The sequence below is a fragment of the Gekko japonicus genome, unplaced genomic scaffold (assembly GCF_001447785.1).
Source record: "Gekko japonicus isolate JY-2015 unplaced genomic scaffold, Gekko_japonicus_V1.1 scaffold4574, whole genome shotgun sequence".
In the NCBI taxonomy this organism is placed as follows: Eukaryota; Metazoa; Chordata; class Lepidosauria; order Squamata; family Gekkonidae; genus Gekko; species Gekko japonicus.
This window is the reverse complement of record NW_015170409.1, coordinates 38,713-46,931: the sequence shown is the minus strand read 5'-3', so window position 1 is coordinate 46,931 and position 8,219 is coordinate 38,713.

The following is an 8,219-nucleotide window of genomic DNA, read 5'->3' as shown; positions in this document are numbered from 1 at the left end:
GTGATCATAAAAGGCCATGCGACGCTTGTGAATGAGCTGCCCCCTTTTTGTCCGCTTTGCCTTTGCAGGTCTTGAGGGTCCCGGTCCCACCGGTTCTGAAGACCAAAGCGCAGCAGCTGGAAGAACTTCTCCAGGAGATGCAGACTCCCACAAACATCATCGAGCTCCCTCTAGGTAGGTCCTCCAGGGCCAACCCAACCCGGGGCTGACCAGAGGTGGATTCTTGAGGCCTGGTGACTCGGGGAGATCGCCAGGGTTGGTGGAGGAATTGCCCCGTGCGCCAGCCCTCAGCGGAGCACTGCAGACACAGTTGCCTCTAAGCTGCGCTAGGGAGCGCTGGCGCACAACCTTTCAGGGTGTCTGTTGTGGGGAGGGGAAGGGAAAGGAGTTTGTGAGCCGCTCTGAGACACCTTCGGGTAGTGAAGGGCGGGGTATAAATCTAATCTCTTCTTCTTCTTCTTCTTTTACCTCACAGGGTGTCTGTTGGGGGGAGGGGAAGGGAAAGGAGTTTGTGAGCCGCTCTGAGACACCTTCGGGTAGTGAAGGGCGGGGTATAAATCTAATCTCTTCTTCTTCTTCTTCTTTTACCTCACAGGGTGTCTGTTGGGGGGAGGGGAAGGGAAAGGAGTTTGTGAGCCGCTCTGAGACACCTTCGGGTAGTGAAGGGCGGGGTATAAATCTAATCTCTTCTTCTTCTTCTTCTTTTACCTCACAGGGTGTCTGTTGGGGGGAGGGGAAGGGAAAGGAGTTTGTGAGCCGCTCTGAGACACCTTCGGGTAGTGAAGGGCGGGGTATAAATCTAATCTCTTCTTCTTCTTCTTCTTTTACCTCACAGGGTGTCTGTTGGGGGGAGGGGAAGGGAAAGGAGTTTGTGAGCCGCTCTGAGACACCTTCGGGTAGTGAAGGGCGGGGTATAAATCTAATCTCTTCTTCTTCTTCTTCTTTTACCTCACAGGGTGTCTGTTGGGGGGAGGGGAAGGGAAAGGAGTTTGTGAGCCGCTCTGAGACACCTTCGGGTAGTGAAGGGCGGGGTATAAATCTAATCTCTTCTTCTTCTTCTTCTTTTACCTCACAGGGTGTCTGTTGGGGGGAGGGGAAGGGAAAGGAGTTTGTAAGCCACTCTGAGACTCCTTTGGGGAGTGAAGGGCGGGGTATAAATCCAATCCCTTCTTGTTCTTCAGAGGCCAACACAGAGGATTTCTGCTTCAGCTCACAACCAAGCTTCCGCAGGAAACAATGGAGGATGAGGGCACCTCCTTCTGGGGCGCAGAGAATTGGGCCCCCTGGTCCAATCGTTTTGAAACTTGGGGGGTTCTTTTGAGAAGAGGAACCAGCAGCTATGCTGCAAATTAGGTGCCTCTACCTCAAAAACAGCCCCCCCCATGTAGTCTTGCTCAGAACTTTAATGCCACTAGCTTTTTTTTGCTCATGAGGTAGAACTTCTGCTCACAACACTGTGGAATTTAGAGGGAGCATTGACTGCAGGGACGTGCCACCAGCTTCCTGGGCACAGCTGCTACACTGTCCCCACATTCCACATGCAAGGGCCACTGTTTTCCTGTTTGGGGGGGGGAAGGAGATGGAATGCGAGTTGAGAGACAGCAGGAGCTTTTGAGGCAGTGGCCAATTTGAGGATTGCTGGCCAGGGTATATAGAACCGCCACAGATCTTAAAGACAGGAACAAGGGAGAAGCTGAACATGCATGTGGGAATGGAGAGGGGGTTTCTGCCTGGAGTAATGAAGAAAGCCACAGCTATACCCGGGAAGCCAGTTTGGTGTGGTGGTTAGGAGCGTGGACTCTAATCTGGGGAAAGCGGGTTGGATTCCCCCACTCCTCCGCAGGCAGCTGCTGGGATGACCTTGGGCCAGTCACAAATTCTCTCAGAGTTGTCCTCTCAAGGGCAGTCCTCAAAAGAGCTCTCTCGGCCCCACCTGCCTCCCAGGGTGTCTGTTGTGGGGAGAGGAAGGAAAAGGAGATTGTGAGCTGCTCTGAGACTCCGAGTGAAGGGTGGGGTATCAATCCAATCTCCTCCTTCTCCTCAGAGGCCATTTGGTTCCCTGCCCCCACTCAAAGCAGGAAATCGAAAGCTAGAGCATCCTTGACAGAGGGCGGTCCAGGCGTCTGTTTGAATAGCTGCTGGCAGTAATCCGCTTCACTGTCCAACCACCCTTACTGTTAGGATGTTTCTCACACACATGAAAGCGCCCTTCTACTGAGTCAGACCATTGGCCCATCGAGGTCAGTCTTGTCTACTCAGGCGGGCAGCGGCTTTCCAGGGTCTTTCTTTCACATCCCCTACTGCCCAGTCCTTTTAACTGAAGATATCGGGAACTGAACTCGGGACTGAGAGACAGCCCCTCCCTTTCTCCTAACGGTGACCTGAAATCTGTTCTCCCGGAACCTGAGCCCACTGGACCTATCCTTACTCTCCAGAGCTGCAGAAAACTGGAGAGCGCATGATAAGAAATGTGACATAATGGACTAAGGCCCAATTTCTTCAGCCTGGGGTGGGTCAGGCAGAGCTTTCCAGGGAGGAGAAGGGCCCCCTGTGCATTCTTACTGAGAAAGTCCAGCACTCCACCTAGCTGAGGATATTGTTATACTGGGTTCAGGAAGAGCAACTGTACATGCTAGGAAACACTGAACTAGGATGAACAACAGTGACAAGACTTCCCAGAAAAGTTCTGACTGCGGGAGCCTTGCCTTATGCACCGAGAGATGGCAATGGGTCATTTTTAAGAGTTTAATTGCAGTTCTGCCATTCAGTTGTCAAGTTTCTAGTCCTTGTGTATGCAAGCACAGCAGTAGGAGTGTGCATTTGGTAAAGTCGACCCAGAAAAACCCTTTTCAGCATTTTTCGGGTTTTTGGGATACCAAATCATCTTTCCTGAGCTGATAAGGCTGCTGAAAAATGAATGCCGAAAAACCCGAAATTTTTTGGATCCATTATATCCTATGGGGCTATTGTAGCTGCTGGAGTCTCTCCCCAAAAGACCTCCTAAGTTTGGAAAAGCTTGGACCGGGGGTCCAATTCTAGGGGTATCCAAAGAGGGTGCCCCCAATCCTCCATTGTTTCCTATGGGGATGGGAAAAAGGCAAGCAGCAGTGTCTTCCCAAGAATCTCTCTGCAAGAAAGTGAGGTGTGATGGTGGCATATTTGCCAGGCCAGCAGTAGAACCAGTGGCACTGTGGCAGTCAGTGCCCAAACACAACAGAACTCAGGTCAAATGCCCCCAGAGATTCTCTGATTTGACCTGAGTCCAGTTGGGTTTGGCACTGATTGCCACAGGTTCTCCTGCTGCTGGCCTGACAAACATGCCCCCTCAGTTTATGCTGCAGAGATCCTCTGATTTGACCTGAGTTCTGTTGGGTTTGGCACTGACTGCCGGTGGCACAGGTTCTCCTGCTGCTGGCCTGAAACATGCCCCCTCAGATTATGCTGCACAGATTATCTGATTTGATCTGAGTCCAGTTAGGTTTGGCACTGCCACAGTGGCACGGGTTCTGGGGGGCACACTGCTCAGGTTCTGCTGCTGGCCTGGCAAACATGCCCCCTCACACCACCACACCTCACTTTCTTACAGAGAGATTTTTGGGGAGACACTGCTACCTGCTTTTAGCTTTTTCCCATCCCCATAGGAAACAATGGAGAATTGGGGGGCACACTCTTTGGATGCCCCTGGAATTGGCCCCCCAGTCCAATCTTTTCAAACCTTTGTTGGTCTTTTGGGGAGAGGCTCCAGCAGCTACAGTACAAATTTGGTGCCTCTACCTCAAACCCCCTCCCCCCCAGCCCCCAGAAAACTTGTTAGAAGATTTTTGCCATTGACGACAATAGTCCCATAGGATATAACGGACCCGAAAATTTTCGGGCATCAATACAATGCCAGTATTGGCATTCGGGTTTTTTCAGTATTCCTGAAAAAATTCAGCTTTATTATACCCGAATCTGGGGGAAAACCCATTTTTTCCTCTGCACACCCCTACACAGCAGCAGTTCCTCAAATCAGTAGTTTGCATGGGTAATGATGGTGTGCCTGTGTTCCATCTTCCCATCAAATGTGCTGCCTGTAGGTGTGCCATGGCGCCAGCCGAGTGTTTTTCGAGTGGGCGGGGCCAGATGGGGCTTTTGTCCAGCAAGGCTTTTGATTGGCTGTGCAGATTTTTTAAACCGTAGTTTTGACAACGGCTGCCAGTACAACATAAGAATCTTCAGTGTATGACTGAAGCGGTGGCAGCCATTTTATGAATGTGCCTGACCAGCATTTCAGAATTCCAAAGGTGCCCGCAGGCTCAAAAAGGTTGATGGCCCTGATCTATTTGCTTAGCTTCTGTAACTTACAGACCACTGAGTTACAGAGTAGGATCCATGCAGCCTTTGTCATTCTCAGCGTAGTGAAGCCACGGTTCTGTTCTTTGCAGTCTGCATCTTGCGGAAGAAGAAGTCCAACTGGCGTGAATATCGGGAGGCCTTAGCGCTGCTGAAGGACTTCCGGAAGAAGTATAAAGCGACTGTGGCCACAGCCAGGGAGGCCAGATCAACCCAGAAAAGGCAGAGCAGCAGAGAGAAGCAAAGCCACACTCAGATACTCAGAAGCCTGAGTGGGCTCAAAGTGAGTGGGCCGCACATAAAAGTCCCTCCGGCTCACCCCGGCAAAGAGGATAAAGGGCTGTGATCTCTCTTGTGGGAGAACGACGTCCCGCCTCCGCTGGGGGAAGAGGGCTGAGGAGCTACCCCTTTTAGGGGACTAAGCCTTATTAACTGTAGAGTTTGAAGCAGCATCGCGTGTGACCTTGGCTTCCAAACCTCTCTGCCGTCACTCTGACTCTTAACCCCGTATGACTCTTGCAGGAATGCCCAGTGATGGAGAGGATAGTATTAGTGATTTGAAAAGGCGGCAGAAGCCAGAAGCGCATCTCGAAAACCTGTCCCAGGGTGGCATTTCCACCCCAGTCATGTTCCTCCAAGGCCAGGCAGTGACCACCCAACACAAAATAAATGGCTATGCTACAGGCGAGTCTCTGGTTTCATAAAGCGAGTCTGACCCCAGAGGAACCCTTCCCTTCATCTTAAGCGTGTTTGGATAGAAGAACCGCCTCTTTGGACTGCGGCAGAGGAGATCGAACGGGAAAGCACCACAGGGGCACCAGAGGCACAGTCGTTCTCGGTGCCTTCCACTACAATCGTGGCAATCTCCATTCCAGGGCACTTTGCCAGAAGTTGCCTTTGGTTGCCCCAAACCAGGAGAGCTCAAGCGAATTCCAGCTTGGGGAACGATCTAGTTTGAAAACATGAGGATATATATATTTTTTTACATTGCAAGTTCAGTAATATGGTCCCTCCGTAAGGTAAAGCTTTTAGAACATTAATGCTATTAAACATTTGAGCGTTAAGATTCATGTGCGATTACGATTTTGATTTCTGTAGCTGTTTTGGGAGGGTCTCTCCCACAATGTGCTTTTTCAGCCACAGGGCCGCCCCCCCCCCAAACTTCATCCAGTGCTTTTGTGTCCTGGTGTTATCGGAGAAAACTCTACCCACTTTCTCCATCCAATGCGTGGTTTTATAAACCCCTATCATCTCCCCCGCCCCCAGTCAACTTGTACACAAGATCCTTACGATGCAATTCTCAGCACTTACCCGTTCTAAACCCACTGACTCCAGTACTCAGAAGGCTCTCTCTGCTTAGAAATGCACCGATCCATGTAAGCTAAAGCTCCTGTTCATCTAGTGAGAAGTCAATAGCTTCTTAAGAAGGGACGCCGTGGCTACTGGGAAAGACAGCCACAGAGGTGAGAAGAAGCCCTTGCCACCAGACAACTTAGAAGTTTCTGGAATTGGACAAATGGAGGAAGGGGGTGGGGAAGCTCCAGTCACCTCCTCTCCCTTACGTGCCCTGCTGAGGCCCCCGGCTCAAGCAGATCCATGCGGGCCAAGACAACCCGCTCCCCTACACCAAATCCAGCCTATAACCCTCAGGATGTCAACCTCTTCCCTCTCTTCCACCCAGGTCCTGGGGAGTAAAGCCTCAGAAATACTAAATGTGTCTTGTGCCCCCCCACCCCAAAAACCCTGGACCTATGGAGGGGGGAAGGTTTTGTCCCCAGTTGTCTCAAAGTACATTTCTCCCACAAGCTTCAGTGGCAGAAAAAGGTAAAGGTAAAGATTTCCCTTGCTTGACAGCCAGTCGAATCTGACTCTAGGGGGCGGTGCTCATCTCAGTTTCCAAGCCAAAGAGCCAGCACTGTCCAAAGACGTCTCCGTGGTCATGTAGGCGGCGTGACTAGATGCCGAGGCACACGGAACGCTATTACCTTCCCACCAAAGTGGTACCTATTTACCTACTTGCAATTTCTTGCTTTCGAACTGCTCGGTTGGCTGGGGCCAGGGATGGGAGCTCACTCCGTTACGCGGCACTCGGGTCTTGAACTGCCGAACTACAGATCCTAACCCGGCAATCTTAACTGCCACACCACAAGGGCTCTCGCTTCTCTGTCCCCTTTGCACTTACCCACTTCTTTGGTTCCTAAAGGATAACACACGAGACCCCACCTACAAAGAAAAAGGCACAGCCCCTTTTTTTCCTTTCAATAAACATATTTTTATAAAAATCTGATGAAGCCACAGTGATTCAGTTGTGATCTCCAAAATGATGCTTTGCCTCGTACTGCGCTGGCTTCCAAATACCAAGCGGAGGATACACGTCAAAGCACAGATGATTTATGGGGGGGGGGGGGGGAGAGAATTAGGAAGAACGCAGCAACATCTACTTTTGCTGGAAACAGTCCAATGACACACACCAGAAACCCTGGCACACGCACACTTGCATACGTAACAGTGCCATTAACCGTAACCAAGTAGGGGGTTAGTTTGCATAGTGGGTAGCTAATTCTAAACCTGTTTGCAGTGTTTATTTTAAATAGCCGGGGGAAGGAGGAAGGGTCTCCAGTCAGTCTCCTGGAATACAACACTGCTGAAGAAGCTGGTGGTGCCAGCCAGAAAGGTCAGCGGGGCCTCGTGCAGGTTTTGACTTCTCCGCGAAGGTCCAGGACAGATCATCTCCCCAGATCAACACAGCCGTGTGACGGCAGGCCACACATTCAGGTCTCGGAGACTGCCGCGAGTCCTCTCCGAAACCTGGCTTGGGTGACGTCTTCCCGAAGGGATAAAGTTCTTCGTCTGGCCCGTCGGTTAAAGACCAAAATACAAATGGTGATCCAGAAACCCCCAGCGGGAAGTACTGCGAGCCGACGCCGAAGTAGATGCTCCGAGGCCAGTCTTTTAAGGCTTCTATGTTCTTTGCTCTCGTTAAGATACAACCGAGCGCCGGAACGCAACTGAAATTAGTGACCGAGAACGGAATGCGATACAATCATCTTCTAAGTCCACTCATTTGGCACTTTCCCCCTTTGTCTCTTTACCAGCATCCATAGTGACCCAACCCAGGAATAAGTCTTAAATCGTTACGAAAAATGTCTCCAGGGCCCCAGAACGGATTTCTAGAGTCTGATTGGTGTCTTTGGCAGCTGTCGTCATTCAGTTACTGTCAAATCCCCACCCTGCCCGGCCACACGGAAGGGCTCTAAAGCAGCGCAACCCCTTTGACCGGCCTGCTAAGCTGTATGTGCATCCCTTTCTTAATAGTTCTTGTTTTACTTGTACGAGAATCGGGACGCTTCTTAAAGACAGAAACAGAGAGGCAGAAAACTAGCATCTGTGGATACCAGGGGGCTATGGATTCAGGCCCAGCCCTTTGTTGCTTAGAAAGGAAGCAAGCAAGGATTAGGCAGGGCCGAGTCAAAGGCAGATCTTACCGTGGAAGGTGGTGGGGTGTGTGTGTGTGTGGAAAGAGAATAAAATGCCACACACATTTTTAGGCTGTCAGATTAGCAGTGGTCCTTGCAATGTTAAAGCCGGTCATTCCCGGATCTGGACACCTCTCACCAGATAGGAAAACGGCACACAGGTTTCAAGGCCCTCGCTCCTCCCACACAGATGCAAGGGCCCTTTTGATACATTCAACAGCCTGGACACCCAGGGAGATTTGTGTGAGGGTCCGTATACCCATGTCCAGGCACCTGGGCTGGTCCCCCGGAATCGCGAGTGAAGAAGCTTCCCAGTTTGAGCTGCCCCCACCTCCCGGAGGAGCACAGTTACCTTCTTCTAAGAGGCACGTGGCTGCCACCTCCCCCTGGGCCACAACACTTCTGTCGTGT